The sequence below is a fragment of the Anser cygnoides genome, chromosome 6 (genome assembly GCF_040182565.1).
Source record: "Anser cygnoides isolate HZ-2024a breed goose chromosome 6, Taihu_goose_T2T_genome, whole genome shotgun sequence".
NCBI lineage: Eukaryota > Metazoa > Chordata > Aves > Anseriformes > Anatidae > Anser > Anser cygnoides.
The window spans coordinates 12,488,922-12,503,399 of NC_089878.1; the positions used below are offsets into that span (position 1 = coordinate 12,488,922).

The window sequence follows — 14,478 nt, forward strand, 5'->3', positions numbered from 1 at the left end:
TAAGAGGTTAGTTGTTTCCCTTTCATTAAGAAAACACACTTCAGTGAAAACACAATGCTACATTTCTGTTGGTGAAAACTACTTTCCACCTAGCTCTGTATCCAAGTGCCTTTGAATATTAGTGAAGGACTTTTCCGTGTCACGAATGAGATATAGCCTTTTGGGGAATGACAGTGGGGAAAATGTTAAAATAGTTGTTTCAAGGGAAGAACAAGGATTAAGGTACTGCTCTAAGAAATCTGCTACTAGCAAAGTGGGACACGACTGAGCAGGAGAAAACATGGAAACAAATAACCAAACTCAACCATGATTTGGAAGGCAGCTGGGAGAGATGATCTAACGGAGCTTGTCCATGTCTGTGCTATGCTTGACAGTACAAAGGAATGGCATTCCTGCCTAGGCAGGAGGGGCTGCTTCAAGTTCCTCAGAGCATGACTGGTACACACCATGCCAGGTCCGTGATCCCACAAAGGAACAAGCATTTAATTCCAGAGGAAGACCTGATATCCCCACTGCATAAATGGGCCGTGAAGCATTTTGAGCCAGAAACCCAGAGGTGACTTAAGGACATGAGAGCTACAAGGGGCTGCAAGAGCCATCCGAGGGGCCATGACAAAGAGGGTGATGTTACTTTCATACATGCTTGTTACTATGAGTTGTCTTTGTTTCCCAGAAGAAAAACAGAATTTTCCCTGGAAAAACATCTCCCCTCGATTGGATGCTCATTCCAGAAGTCCTGGTTCACTGGGACTCCAGACAGGTCCAGCATACTACAATGTACCCCTTGGGTATTTTGCACAGGGTAGGCGCTGTTTGCATCTTTCAGATGCATTTATTCAGGGAAGTACCTGCTTTGGAACGGTCTTTGAGAACGGAGCAATTCAGTGCATTTCTGCCCAGATAATTAAAGCTTCTCTTACTTCATGGAATCCAAAAATAATTGAAAAGGGAGCTGATACTAATCCTGAAACCTGATAATCCCCTGTGCAGTGAGATGTTACTGCTTTTCTACTGCCAAGAGCACAGCTAGGGCTTCACTGCTTTGTGTTAATGTTACGAAAGTTTGGCAAAGAAGATTTTCGTGGTACCATCAGATGGGTGAAATATTTCCCCTGCCACTCACAGGCACGTGCCCCTTGCTTGCTTTCAGATCTCATTACTCAGCTCAGTCCCTGGCTTTGGTTAAAAAACATTTCAATCAAACCAGCTCCATTAATTTGGCTTGCAAAAGGTACTTTTTTTTTTTTTTAATTTCATTGTGATCATGTGGCTCCACCCCTGTTCTGCTCTGAAAGACTCTGTTCACTGGTGCTCACAATCAAAGGTAAAACTTAGGGGTGGGCAATCCCCAGGAAATGAACATCCACAAACTCTCCTGTGAACTGAGACAGCTGAAACTACGTGCCTTTATGGGGAAAATTAATTTTATGTATAATTCTCCCTTCCATTTCTATGTGTGGTATCCATGCTGTTTCAATTTCACTGTGACAAAATGTATTATTGATAGGAACCAGACCTGTGGCTGCTTTAGTACTTAGATATCTAAATACTTGCCTGCAAGTACCATCTATCACTAAAGTGAAAAACCATGTCACTTGCAATGTCCTTTGGGGAGGAGAAAACCACAATTCTTTCAAGATTTGCCAGTTACTTTACAAGTTAAGCCTGTCAGTTTAGCACTAAATCTTAGACTTAAAATGTTAAAATGAAAAAAAAAAAAAAAAAAAGGTCCTTGTTTAAAAGCTGGAAAATTGAGCTTGTCTGAGATATTTTATGCTTGTGTTTGGGACTCGTGATGATTGATTCATGGGTTTGGGAACTGTGTGCGCTGACAGCTCTGAGTGTCCTGCCTTCACTTCTCGAGCATGGATTAGCTCTACTATAAACAGGCTGAAAAGGAAGAGATGGGTGAGTAAACAAGAGTGTTTTCCAGCTTGCTATCACCTCCCACCTGTCAGCCATGGGCTTTCCAAGCAGCCAGCGTTCAGCTCCCCCCGAGAGGTGAGGGTCTCCCTGCTTTGCCATCAGGCCTATGGAGATGTCCGGAGCTGCCTGCAGGCACTTACATCAACATTGTCATTAAGACCTGAAGCTTGCATCCCTTCCTGGATGATGCCTTTGCTGGAAGAGAGCTGAGGGTGTAAAAACTGTGCTTGTTCCATGGTGAGCTAGCAGTCAACCTTATTTCCCCTACTGTCAATGCAGGGCTGCTCACTTGGTTGGGACAGAGAGGCACTGGTGCCACTGGAGCAGTGGCATGGAGAAGCATGCTCAGGGAGCCTTTGACCTTACCCTTTGCAAACACATCAGCATATGTACCTTAAAATATCACCTGCAGCCAAAGACACCAACCACAGATGACACATTAACAGACTGTCTCAAGAACCTGCTCAGATTTCCTGTAATGACTGCAAATGCACATGAGCTGCATCCCTTGTAGGTGGCATTGTCAAGGCACTTTGCTTTGGTCTAAATGCACTGTCTGTGAGTCAAGCAAACCCTGGATCTCTCATCCTGGGAACTTGCCAGAGTGGTCCTGGCATGGTGAAGAAAGCTGGGGAAAGGAAAAGGCAAGGAAAGGTGGGGAAAAGAACAGGCTATATTTATACTGCTCCCCATCAGGAGAGAGAGAACAGGATTTATGTTTGAAAGGAAGGGGTCAAACATTCTCATTCACAACATTTAATAAAAATCATCTTCTTTTTCCCTCCCCCCCTCCTCCCAAAATGGTTTTCATGGAAATGTCAGCTTTCAATTCCATTCTGGGGGGGTATACTGAAGAGCAGAGAAGTCCATCTTTTTGTTAATAAAATAATAAAGCCCCTCTATGTCTGAGGATACGAAAGTCAAAATAAGAAGAGTGAAAGAAAAGAGAGATTTTCTGAAGAAGGCTTTTTTCACTGCATTTATTTTTTCTTTCTTCAAATCTGATAGCATTTTAGCTGCAGTTTCTAGCAGAGAATAAGCCCTACTTACTTTATAACTCCTAGGGGTCTAATTGTCATTAGAGATTAATTGTATCTTGGCTTGCTTTGCAAAGAAAGAAGCAGCCTGTGCTGGCCATCAGAGGCAATCATCTGCTCTTTTGATATGCATGTGTGTGCGCTTGTGTCTGTTTTCTCCTTTCATCTTTATATAAACTAGGAAGTGGAAGCCGCTGTGATCCTTCCGCACCTGACAGCTTTCCCTGCTCCGACAGCTTTACAGCCCGCTGCTGGGACTGAACCCACAGTGTTGCACAGGGCTACGACCGAAGCTGTCAGAACCAGACGCAGCCTTGTGAGCCGTTCTTTTTTCCTCCTGCCACCCCTGGCTGCAGTGTTCAGCAGGTGCTGCTCTTCCTTTTGTAGCAGATCTTTTTGAAATCACATCAAAATCTTCATTCGGCACAAGAACAGGGCATAAAAAGGGATGTTTGCTTAGGCTATATTTGTTCCCTAATTAGCACTTGTAATCTGGCATTACTAACAAATGGAAGTGGCTGTAATGGTTGCATTTTTAAGAGCTTAATGTATCTGAATCAACTTTCAGATTCGTAGCCAGATGAAACTCTTGTGTTTGTGCTTGAGCGCAAGTTGATTTCAAGGGGAACAAAACGGGTGAGCACAAGGGAATAGCATCCTCTGTTTTGTGTCATTTAAACTCATCAAGGTGCCAGCAAGGAGAGCTGGGAGGCTGAACAGGGAAGGAACCCACCACCCCTCGAAACAGGCTGGTGCTGGTCCAACACAGCATCCATCAGCTTTGCAAGAAGGAGTTGAAGGGCTCCAGGCAGACTGCATCAGAGCTGAAGCATGCCCTTCTTTCGCAAGTGGCAAAAACCATGAGATTTTCCACAAACTTCTTTTCTACTTAATTACCTTTCCTGGTCTCCTTGGGACTGGCTCACCTCCTGGGGTTTTCTGGCTGCAGAGGCTTGGCAGTGCCTTGGCTTCTCCTCCATGCACCTCCTTACAGAGTGGCTTTGTGTCTGCCCATCGCTCTCTGTGCTGTGAGCACATGTTGGGAGTGAAGGGCTTGATTTTTGGGGCTGTGGTTTAGCTTTCTAATGATGCGTGAATGCTGGGGGCAATTTGTATTTTTGGTTTTATAAATAGATGTTCTGTTTCCTTGGATTTCTGGTGGTGTGAGGTTTAGCACATTTATTACTCTCAGCATTTTAGGACCCCCCAAAAAAAGAAAAATAATAATCAGACAGTTCATGATTTTTCTTAATAGCATCCAGGGGAAAGAAAGCAACTTCCTCCCCTGCCCCATCCCTGCCAAAGCAACAGTGATTCAAAACATGAGGGCTGAGTGAGCAAAGTCATAGCATTTAAAGAGCAACACCAGTAGCAAAGTCTACAATTCTTCCCCTGTGGCTAAAAAGACAGTGAAAAAGGTCTGGGACCAGCTGTACCATCTAAAATGTAGATGGATTCAGGATGATCGTTACCAAAACAGCATTATCAGCTTTACTCTGAGATGAAATTTTTTCAGCACACCAGTTCTGCTGCCCCTCATCTAACCCTGCATACACTTCATGCTGTTTGGGAACCATCCATATCACTGACCTCATTTAGAGTTAAGGGCATGTTTCAGTCCTCCAAAACCAGGGGTTTCTTTAGGCACATGGAAACACCCTTCAGAATGATCACAGATGCAAACACAAACTGAGGTGTAGCTGATTTCCTACTGATTTCAATACAATCAATAATATAGGTCCTGTAGTAAGACAGCAGTGACAATTGCATTCATTAGCATATGGCTAATTAGCACATTAGTGTTTCTGCAGATGATGTATAGGGGAGTCAGGAGATGGGATAAAACTCTGCTCATTAGGAGGAGAATTATTTTTGATCATGCCTACATATACACTTCTCTCGAGCTGTCTAGTATGAAGTATTTTATCAGATACAACCAAAGATTAAGATGCAATGGGTGCCTTTCAGTTGCCCTCACATACCAAAAGTGCGAGGAATGTCCTTGGGTTCTTTCATACTTCCCTTCTCTTCATTCTGTAATTCAGAGAGGTTCCTTCCTATCTGAGCACTGCAGCCATACAAAAGCTGAAATTCTTCTGCACTACCATGCCTTTTGTTATATGAGGTTCAGAAATGCAAAAACAACTCCTAAAAGAGCCAGGAAGGAGCTTTCTGTGCTGTGAAATCTCACTGTAACCAAAGTGTTGAGCTGCTGCTGAGCTGTCTAAGTGTTTGGATATTTCTGGGAAAAAATTCCATTCTTAATATGTGGTGGTTTTACCATTAGCGGTGTGTTGGACTCTCCTGGCATCGTGCTTCTACAAACCTCACAGCTTTGCTGGGCAGTGCCTCCCCTTGCAGGGTGAGAGGAGGGCTCTGTCCCTGCTCCTCGCTGATTGAGGACAGCAGTCGGGAGGCCTGCTGTTCATCAGCCTTGCCCCACAAATTAACTGCAGTTAAGGTCAAGTGGTTTTGGAAAATATGAAGACCATCAAGCCAGCCGTCTGAGCAGGCAGTGAGCCTCCACCATAAAGAAACCACAAACGTAATCAAAGCAAACAATGCACAGCCCGCTGACCAGGAGCTGCAAGTAGTTCTGTGAAGAAATCTGGAGTTTTACTGAAATGGAGAAATCCAGATCATCATGAGGAGGTGGCTGGGAATCAACTGGATGGTACTTTTTGCTGTGCATTCTTAGCTCCATGACTCATGGAAACCTGTCCCCATCGCTTGGCACCATCTCTGCTAGCTTCCTATGACCTTGACAGCATCTCACGTCTTGGCTTGATGTAGATCAGCAGATCCATAGTCTTCTCTGAAGCCCTCTATAGCTGTGGGAACCAAACTGTCTTTTCTGTAAGTAATGTAGCACAGCATGTAATGTGGCATACAGGGATTCTCAGGGATTCCAAGGGATTGGCAAGGCGCAGAGACATGAAGGAAGGGGTACCTCTGCTGGAAAGAGGAGTGGGGTCCAAAGCATGTAGGGTCTTTCTCAGCACTACTAGATCTGAGCTGCAAGGTCATAATCAGAACTGCAATCTAAATTAGGCACGGTGACTACTGCACCAAGGACCAATGCAAAACAAACAAAAAAACAAACAAAAAAACACTCCAATTGCTTTTTCTGTTTCTTAGTAAAACAACCAAGACAATCTTGCCTGCTTAGCCTTGCATTCCCTCTCCTGCCTTACCACATCCAGCCTTTTCCCCAGACCTGGAAGCACGGCACGCTGTGGGCAGCCAAGATGCAGGGTGAGGGGCTCAGGCTGGGGGAATCTGATCGCTGCCGGATTTCACCTAGCCTGTTTTGCTGCTGGGACACACGGCAGGCAAGCTACGTGTGGGCTGCAAGTTGGACTGCGTCATTCCTCAAGACACCGCAATCTTCCTGATTGCATGACTTCATCACAGTGCTGAAAACTTCACAATTTATGGGGATTTTGATGCAGTTGGCTCTTGTACAGGGTTTCTTTTCTTCTGTATTTATTTCACATTTTACACGACTTTTTGCATTTTTTTTTTTAATGAGTGGCTCCCTTTCTCATAATGCAATGCTTTATTTTTTTGCAATGCGTCCAAGTAACCATAAGCCAAATGCTCCTTTCTGGAACAAAGGGAAAGAAATGCTGTACATATCACACAACAGGCAAAGTCTCTGCAGCACGTCTGGGAACATTCCTTTACCAGGGACCAAGCCGGCTCTTCAGATACACTTGGTGGGCCATGCACTGTAATTGCAACACACGCACACAGACTCAACAGCAGCGTGACAGTGGGCCTGTGGAATGAGTTGGGCTGCATTTCTTCTGCATTTTCTCACTCCTGACCTGTCTCTGACCTGGTAGGAATCTGGCATCTCACACACCACCATCGCATGGGTTCTCCTGGCTGAGCTCTGGGCATGCCTGCTGGGTGTGCAGTGCGTGGCTGGAGGATGTGTCCAGGCAAAGCCCACCTGCCTGCCTGGATGGAGAGAGATAGAGAAGCCTGCATCAGGCCTCTAGTAGATCTCCTCTCTGTCTTAAGATAAATATCACGGCTCCAGCTATTTCCAGTGGTATTTTTTCCCATCTGTGTACGCTCTGGCAAATGATCACTGCCTTAAGGTGCACAGGGAACTGCAGCTGAGTGCTGGATGGAGGAAGAAATATCACATACACTTCTCTTGAGCTGTATTTTTCTTTCAGCAAGCGCAGTTGGCTAGAATTGCAGGAAGAAGTGTGTCTTTCATCTGACACTGCCTACTGACTCTCTACTGAAGCACCCATTTTCTGCGCTTCTGTTGGTTAGGGGAGTAAGATATGCATCAAGCAGCTTAGCCTTGTCAAACAGATGTGGTTTCAGAGCCATCAAAAAGGAAAAGTCAGATGCAGGAGGAGTCAGAAAAGATATTTCATGCATTGGCTATACTTGTACAACAGTTGCCAAGAGAGTGATTTTTGGTTCAGATCATTCAGTTCCTGTCTAAAGCTCCAAGCCTGCTCCTCACATCTGTGGGGAAAAAGAAGAAAACAGGTAGGGGGTTGCTGAAATAATAGAGGTGAACACATATAAGTCCTGGGGCACATCAACTCATTAATCCTAGAACAGTTCCCAGCATGGTTTCTACTTGCTTGCTTATATGGTCATTTACTACTTCTCTAACACCTCAAAGTCCCAAAGTGTTTAAAAACAGAAAATCCACAGAAGAGAAGAATTCTTGGCTTCTGTGAAACGTGAAATACACTTTTTAGCATCCTGGAGACTATCCTGCCAATATTTCTGCCTGACCCTGAATCTTGCTTTCAGTCCTGAGTGTACCAGCTGTTCCTGAGTATGGAGTGCAGCATCTCTAAGGACCACACCTGATCATCACCCCACTGCATACAACAGGAGATGTAAGAAGTCCGTGCAGACACACCTATAAAGGAAGACAATTACCATACACAGATACCTGGGTACTTTCTGCTCCTATAAAAGACAGCAGTAATGCTGTGCATTTCTGAATGTCATCTCCAGGACCTTCACCCCTTTGTTACTCTACCTGTCTTTACCAACAGGTCTCCCTTGGGCCATTAAACACTGTACAGCAGTCATCGTTTGCAAGCACAAGGCCTGCTGTCCACAAATAAGATATTAAACTTTTTCTTTTTTTAAAAGTTAATGAGTTTTAATTTTACTGAGCTATAAAGCCACCTAATTGAAAAGCTCTCCACATGGATGAGATTAGCCTGTCAACCAGGAACTGTCACTGTTAGCTGAGTGGGAGATTTGCATGGATAGTTCTCATTAGAGCTAATGCAAATCATATGGGACAAGAGTACTCTTCAGAAGAGCTGGGTTAAAGAGCATGTGTAGTGAAAAAGACACGGGATACTTGGGTGAAGACTGGGATTGCGTGACCTTTAGGTTAAATAAAGCTTTTCTGACAGATGTCCCACAACTCCTAGGAACTCAGCAGCACAGCAAACATTTAATGTGCTCCTCACATCCCCTTCTCCCCCGGGGCTCTAACCAGTGTTGACCAGTATTTGCCATCTGCAGTTGCTGATACCTGGAAGCTTAGGTCAGGGTGGTGTACCAGGTGTACAAACACATCAGTTGGTCCATGCTCTAGGGAGTTCACAGTCCAAGAAGTGGGCAGATGCAAGGAAAATGGAGGGGGAAAGATGGCAAAGAAACAATGACAACTAGCAAAAAGCGCACAGACAAAATCCCAGGTATCAGTGATCATCAGCAATTGTATTAATTTTCACTGCTATTACATCTATGGGCCTATTTTAAGGGGGAAATTTGGAGAAGGATGGCAAGCTTGATTATTACAGGACTACTCACAGGAGCAGAAACACGACAAGGAGTGGTCTGGAGGACTCCCCACTGACATGACTGCAGTCACACAAGAGACAGGAGCAAAGCCGAGGTGGTTTTTTTTCAGAAATCTTTCCTATCTTCTCAGTCCTGGATGAGTGTTTTAACAACTGATCCAGGTGCCTTTACTTCTAACACTGGAGTCTGAATGCAGGTGGTCGGACACAGCCAGAACCTTTCTCCAGGACTACTTACCACTAACAAAGAGTTGCCTTCACCACAGGTTTGCTGGTCTGTTCATGCCACTTCAACTGTGTTGTATCTGTCCTTCACCTCTGCTCCTGTCCATTCATCCCTACTGAAAGCTACAGGACCTTTTCTCTTGCTACCTCTTGAATTTGCAAGGTTTTTTTTTTTTTTTTTTTTTTTTTTTTTTCAGAGGCACAGGGGGTTGAAGGCAAACTTACAGACTTCCTCTCTCCTGTATTTGGCTTCATCTCAGCCATGTGGGAAGAGAAACTGCCAGTGTTGGCTTCTCTCCTTACTGACAAACTTTATTCAGAAAGAAGAGTGAAAAAGAGAGATGTGTAGCTCCTGTTCTTCTCATGATTCCTTGGTAAATGGCATCAAAGCCTTGCCAGAAGACCCAATGCTCTTCCCTCTCTCAGAGGCTAACCGTTGCTTTTTCCTGTGCCTTAGTGTGTTGCCAGGCGTCTCACCTGAAAGCATGACAGAAGCTGAAGGACAAATAGTGTCTCCAGTCACCTCCTGGGATCCTCTCTCAAGTCAGAACAAAAGGCAATCAACATGGTATTTGCTGCTGGCAGGCACAAGTGTCCTAAATTGCAACCACTTCCAAAAAGTTCTAGGTTAATGCCTTTGTAAATGCATAAAAACATCTTTCCATCCCTAAAATAAATGTATCTTCTGAGGAAAAGGAGACTTCAGCATGCCCATCACCATAAGCATTTGCCCCTGAGCTGATCTCTTTTTCCCCAAGGGAGACCACGAAACAGAACAGTGGTGGAAAACTGACATGTTGACAGTCAAATTAATTAATCCTGTCCTAGAACAAATTCTTGGTAAATGCTGTAATGAGCCAGCTAAGCATGTTGTCTACAGAGGAAACAATAAAACAATAAAAAAAGTTACAAAACAGATTCTCTTGCAAAATCCTTGCCCAAGAACTCCAAACCTGCAATAATCTTTGGCTCACACCACAAGAAAAGGTACCTCTGGCTTTATCTTTCACCCAACACTTGCCTCGTTGCCAAGTATTTTAAAACCTCACAGCAATATACTTCATATGTCTCCCAGACTGACTGCAGGTCAGGGGGGGAAGGGGAGGGAAGGCAGGGAAGTGAAGCAATTAGGCCAGCAGATGCCTAAATGCCATTTGCTCCATGTACCTCAACCATCACTGAATTTTATCCCTGGAGCAAGACTCCCCCTGACAGCTTCTCCATCTGTTTGCATCTAAGAGTTCCCCAGCGGAGAAACCAGGTGTCCTATCCGAATGCATGCATGCAGTCAGCCACCACACGTTTAAAAAACTGAGTATAAAACAAAACCAACAGAGCATGCCACAGTCCATCAGGTGCTATCTACCTCATTGCCTGGGGAAAATGGCTTCAGTATGTGCGACAGACGTGAAGCTGTCTGTTCCCAAGGTCTCAGAGCCTGTAATAAGTCCCTTTCCCCCAAGCTGCCCTTCCCCCGGCTCCTTTCAACCACCAAAAAAAAAGGGATGTACCTGCTTTCATTCACTTTAACATGCCTGAGCATATGTTGACAGTCAGTTCACTTGCTGTTGCCATTGGGACTGGCAGAGTTGGGGCTGCATTGTGAGAATTGCCCCGAACACATCAGGGAGTCAAACTGGAACCAGATGGATGAAGTGTGGTATGGACAGCAGGAGAAAAATGGGGGATAAGTTTCCCTGCTCTTCAAGCCTGACCCTTAGCCCCCGCTATCGTTTCTCGCAGCCCTCCTCTGCTCCGAACCACCCTTCTATCATCACATTCCTTGGCCTTGCACAAGGCACTGCTCACTGCTACACTCCCCTTGTATTCCTCCAATGAGACAGACCAGTGCTTCCCACCTCGCAGACGACTGCAATCGCTGTATGAACTGGACCTTTCTCACCGCAGTGGCTGGCAGACTGAAGAGCAGCAAGGAAGCAAGGAAAGCTCCTTCTGCAGTGTTGGTCTGCAGCACAGGACAAGTGGCTGCAATGTTTTCCTTCCAATTTTCCTTACAAAACCTTGAATGCTGCTGGGGAGGTGATGGAGGTAACACATTGTGTTGCTGCAGCCCATGCATCCATCACTGAGGGAAGACAGGCCTGGGCAGTGCGAATTAAACCCAACAGAGTTACTGGTGCTGATATTAAGGGGTAGTAAATCAAGGGCAGGAATTCAGCCCTGCTTTTGGGAGACTCAAGGCAATGCTCATATAAATCCAAAAGAAATTTACTCCTGGTCTCTGCTCCTTTAGTTTTAGCTCCACCGGGAGAGCAAAAGTAAAATTCACATTGAGGAATAAGTTAACAAAAAACCCTTGTAGGTACAGAAGACAATTTCTTCTTGCTATACCCAGCAATGAAAGTGTCTGAAACACACCCAAGCATCAACTAGTACAAGGCAAATACTCCTGCTGAAGTTAAGTGTTAGTCTGAACATAAAATACGTGGAATAGCACTGACTTCAGCATAGCAGTTGGACAGATAAAACTAACAGCAGACACGGTTAGTTGAACCTACATTAGTAGTGGTGCAAGAACCAGAGGAAAGCCAGCTTGGACCCCAGATCCTGCCTCCTCGCAACACACCGAAAATAGGTAGATAAGCCTTCTTAAAAAGTCACTTTTTTTGTACCTGAACTGAAAATGCAAATGTAAATCACTCCCAGGATCTCTCACTGGATCCTTCCAGCTACCACTTGCTAGGACTGTTTGAAACATTTTGAGGGGAAGCAAAGCAGTAAGAACCACCTCAAAAGTCACAAGAGACTAGAAGCCTGTTGTTTTAGTGTCCCTGCTGCATTTTTGTTTTCTCTTTTTTTTTCTTTTCTTGTAAAAGAGTTGAAGGGAACCAACAGAACAGACTCCTTTCGTGAGCTCTGGGTGACCCCTTTCCCCCGGATGCAAGTTAGTCACATAAATAGTGTCTCTAGCTGAATTGTCACATCTTGGACGCTAGGCTAAATTCACAACGGAGAATCTCTGGAAGAGCCACAAAGTGATCAGTGCCTTCCCAAATCCCAACCCATCAGCACGGGACCATTCTCATTATTTGGAGCTCATGTTCATTTATGACACATGAGATAAATGGGCCAACCTCCCTCCAGCCCATCAGGCTTCCAGTGGAAGTTTATAGATCAGGGAGACACTCTCAAACTTCAAGCTCTGTCTACATTAGCCTTTTTCAAACCAGAAACATGACATTTACTAGACAATTTTCTTCTCTATCATGGGCATTCACAGTGGCAGTAAGTTTGGTTACAAATGTGGGATTTAGTTTGGTTTAAGAAAACATTTTAGGAACTGGTTGAAGGGTGGGGAAGGAGAAATAACTTCAGAATTCCACATAGTTTCCTCTGGCCTCAAAAGATGTATTATTATTCCCCCATTGTCATAAGAGATTTCTCCTTTAAAATTCATTGAGATTTTGAGGCAACTCCAACTGCAATAATTTTATGATTTAGCTATTAAAAAGATGCTTTTGGCAAGTAGCCATTGGCTAGAAAAAGGAAGGGTAGATATGACTGGGAAAATGTTAACAAAAAACCCACCAGCCCTGCACATGAGAAGATAGCAAGAAAAGCATCAAACTTGCTGGCATTTGGTTCTTTCATGGCCTGTTTGGCAACCTTTCCAGCAGAAGTCATGCAGGGGACGAGACAAGACAGGAAGCTGTAAAAAACAAGAGACTAGTCTGAGTGCAGTTAGATGCTGGAGATGACTGAATGAATTATATGTTTTCATGTTTTTCCATGAGAACTTCAAGGGTCATCAGTGGCTCCTGCAAATTAATCTGTGCTCAGTGTGTTTGGAAGAGCTTGGCATTGCTGATCTAAGATCAGAGAGAGGCTTTCTGACCCTCCTGGGATGTGCTGTTCTGAAGGACACCAGCATCAGATCATCAGCTACACAATGCCATGGTACAGCAGGAGGCAGTGAAGCAACTTCAGCCCCCTGTAGGTGAGACCATGGCCCCACAGCCTGGCATATTTTGAATGCCAGTTTCCACTAAAATGTGATAAAATCTGGAAAGTTCTCTTCAGCCAGCCGCCACTGGCAACAAGTCAAGCAGCTCTGCTGTACAAAACATGCATAAAACCCTCCAAACCCCAACCCCACTTGCCCAAATTCCAGCTGATGGTTGGCTGATCCATCAGCTTCTGTCTGTATGGGAAGATGGTCTGTGCACGTGTGGCGAATAAGTGATGCAACTCCTACTACAAGCTTGCCTCCTCCTCTTCACCTGACTCCTGATAGGTGTCACAGCTCTGAAAAGCCCTGAACTAGGTCTGGAAGCACCAGGAGACATCTTTACCTTCTCTGTGACCTAAACACGTAACATATTTTTTCATACATGAACCTGATGGTCCTTGCAAGGGGAAGAAAAAAGAGAGGAGCAGTAACAAACAGATCAGGTCATACACCAATACGAAGGGCTTGGGATAGCTTCTTATTCTGAAATGAAGAACAAAAGCAAATTCAAGTTAACTTGGCTTTACTCCCTCCTTTCTGTCACGTGTTGTTGTCTTTAGCTTCAAACTGTTTCTTGAGCAGTGTAAAGGAATTATAATGACTCTGTGTAAAAGTTATGAAGAACCAGAATTGGAAATAATGGAGCCATAGTTTTTCAGTGCAAAGATAGGTCTAACTTCCATGTAAAAGGCATTTTCCTGAATCTTGAGTGTGATCTAGCCATGTAAGAAAGAAAAGGCATGCTGAAAAGGCAGAACACTTCAACTTTCCTCTCAGAGCTACCCTTTGCAATGGATCTATGGGCAGGTCAGCCACAGGGCTTAGACCCAGCTCTTGTTGGCCTACTATACATTGAAGAACAACCATGTGCTGTCGCTGAACCAACCATGGCTCTCAGTATCAGCTCTTAAGCACCCATATTCAATCCCAGCTACAAGCCTGCAGTAAAGAAGAAAAACAGCTCCTGGAACAGACTGTTGAGTGCTTTTGACAAGATCTGTGAGGCTTTTTCCCTCCAGCTCAACACTGTCATGTTCTAGTTTCCTGAAATCCCAGCAGGCTACTCTAAGCCTCCAGCAGCTGGCTAAGAAAGAAGCATCCACTATAAAGGAAACGCTGGAGGCATCTAGAATAGTTTTCTGCTTGACCACAGTCCTGTCAAACAGGAGTAGCATTTCAGTAACACTTCAAAGACCAGACTTATCACAAAAGCACTTCACAAGAGGATCCTTCCTTCAGGGAATATGCATTCTCCTGCCCAGATCAGAACCCAGGAAGATGTGGAAGAAGCCAGAATATCAGCTGGAGTCAGAGCACCTCTCAGAGTGCCTCATTCTGTGATTTTATATGAACATGAGGTGCCTCAGAGCACTTCATTTCATATTTTTAAATCTTTAATTAGGGTAAGATTCCCATCACGCCTCCCTCATCTGTTCTTTTTTTTTTTTCCACCTGTCTTTTATTTTATTTCTGGCTCTTTATGGTCTCCCTGTCCAGCTGCTTACTATTATCA

The 14,478-nt window shown here is 44.5% G+C and overlaps 1 long non-coding RNA gene across 1 annotated transcript in view; it reads right to left on the reverse strand.

Moving 5' to 3' along the window:
* Positions 1-7,205: 7,205 nt before the first annotated feature.
* Positions 7,206-14,478, reverse strand: part of LOC106034585 (uncharacterized) — a 30,265-nt gene continuing 22,992 nt past the window's right edge. The window contains exon 3 of the long non-coding RNA XR_010832490.1: positions 7,206-7,457. This is a non-coding gene — a long non-coding RNA (uncharacterized lncRNA). The remainder of the gene's footprint in view (positions 7,458-14,478) is intronic.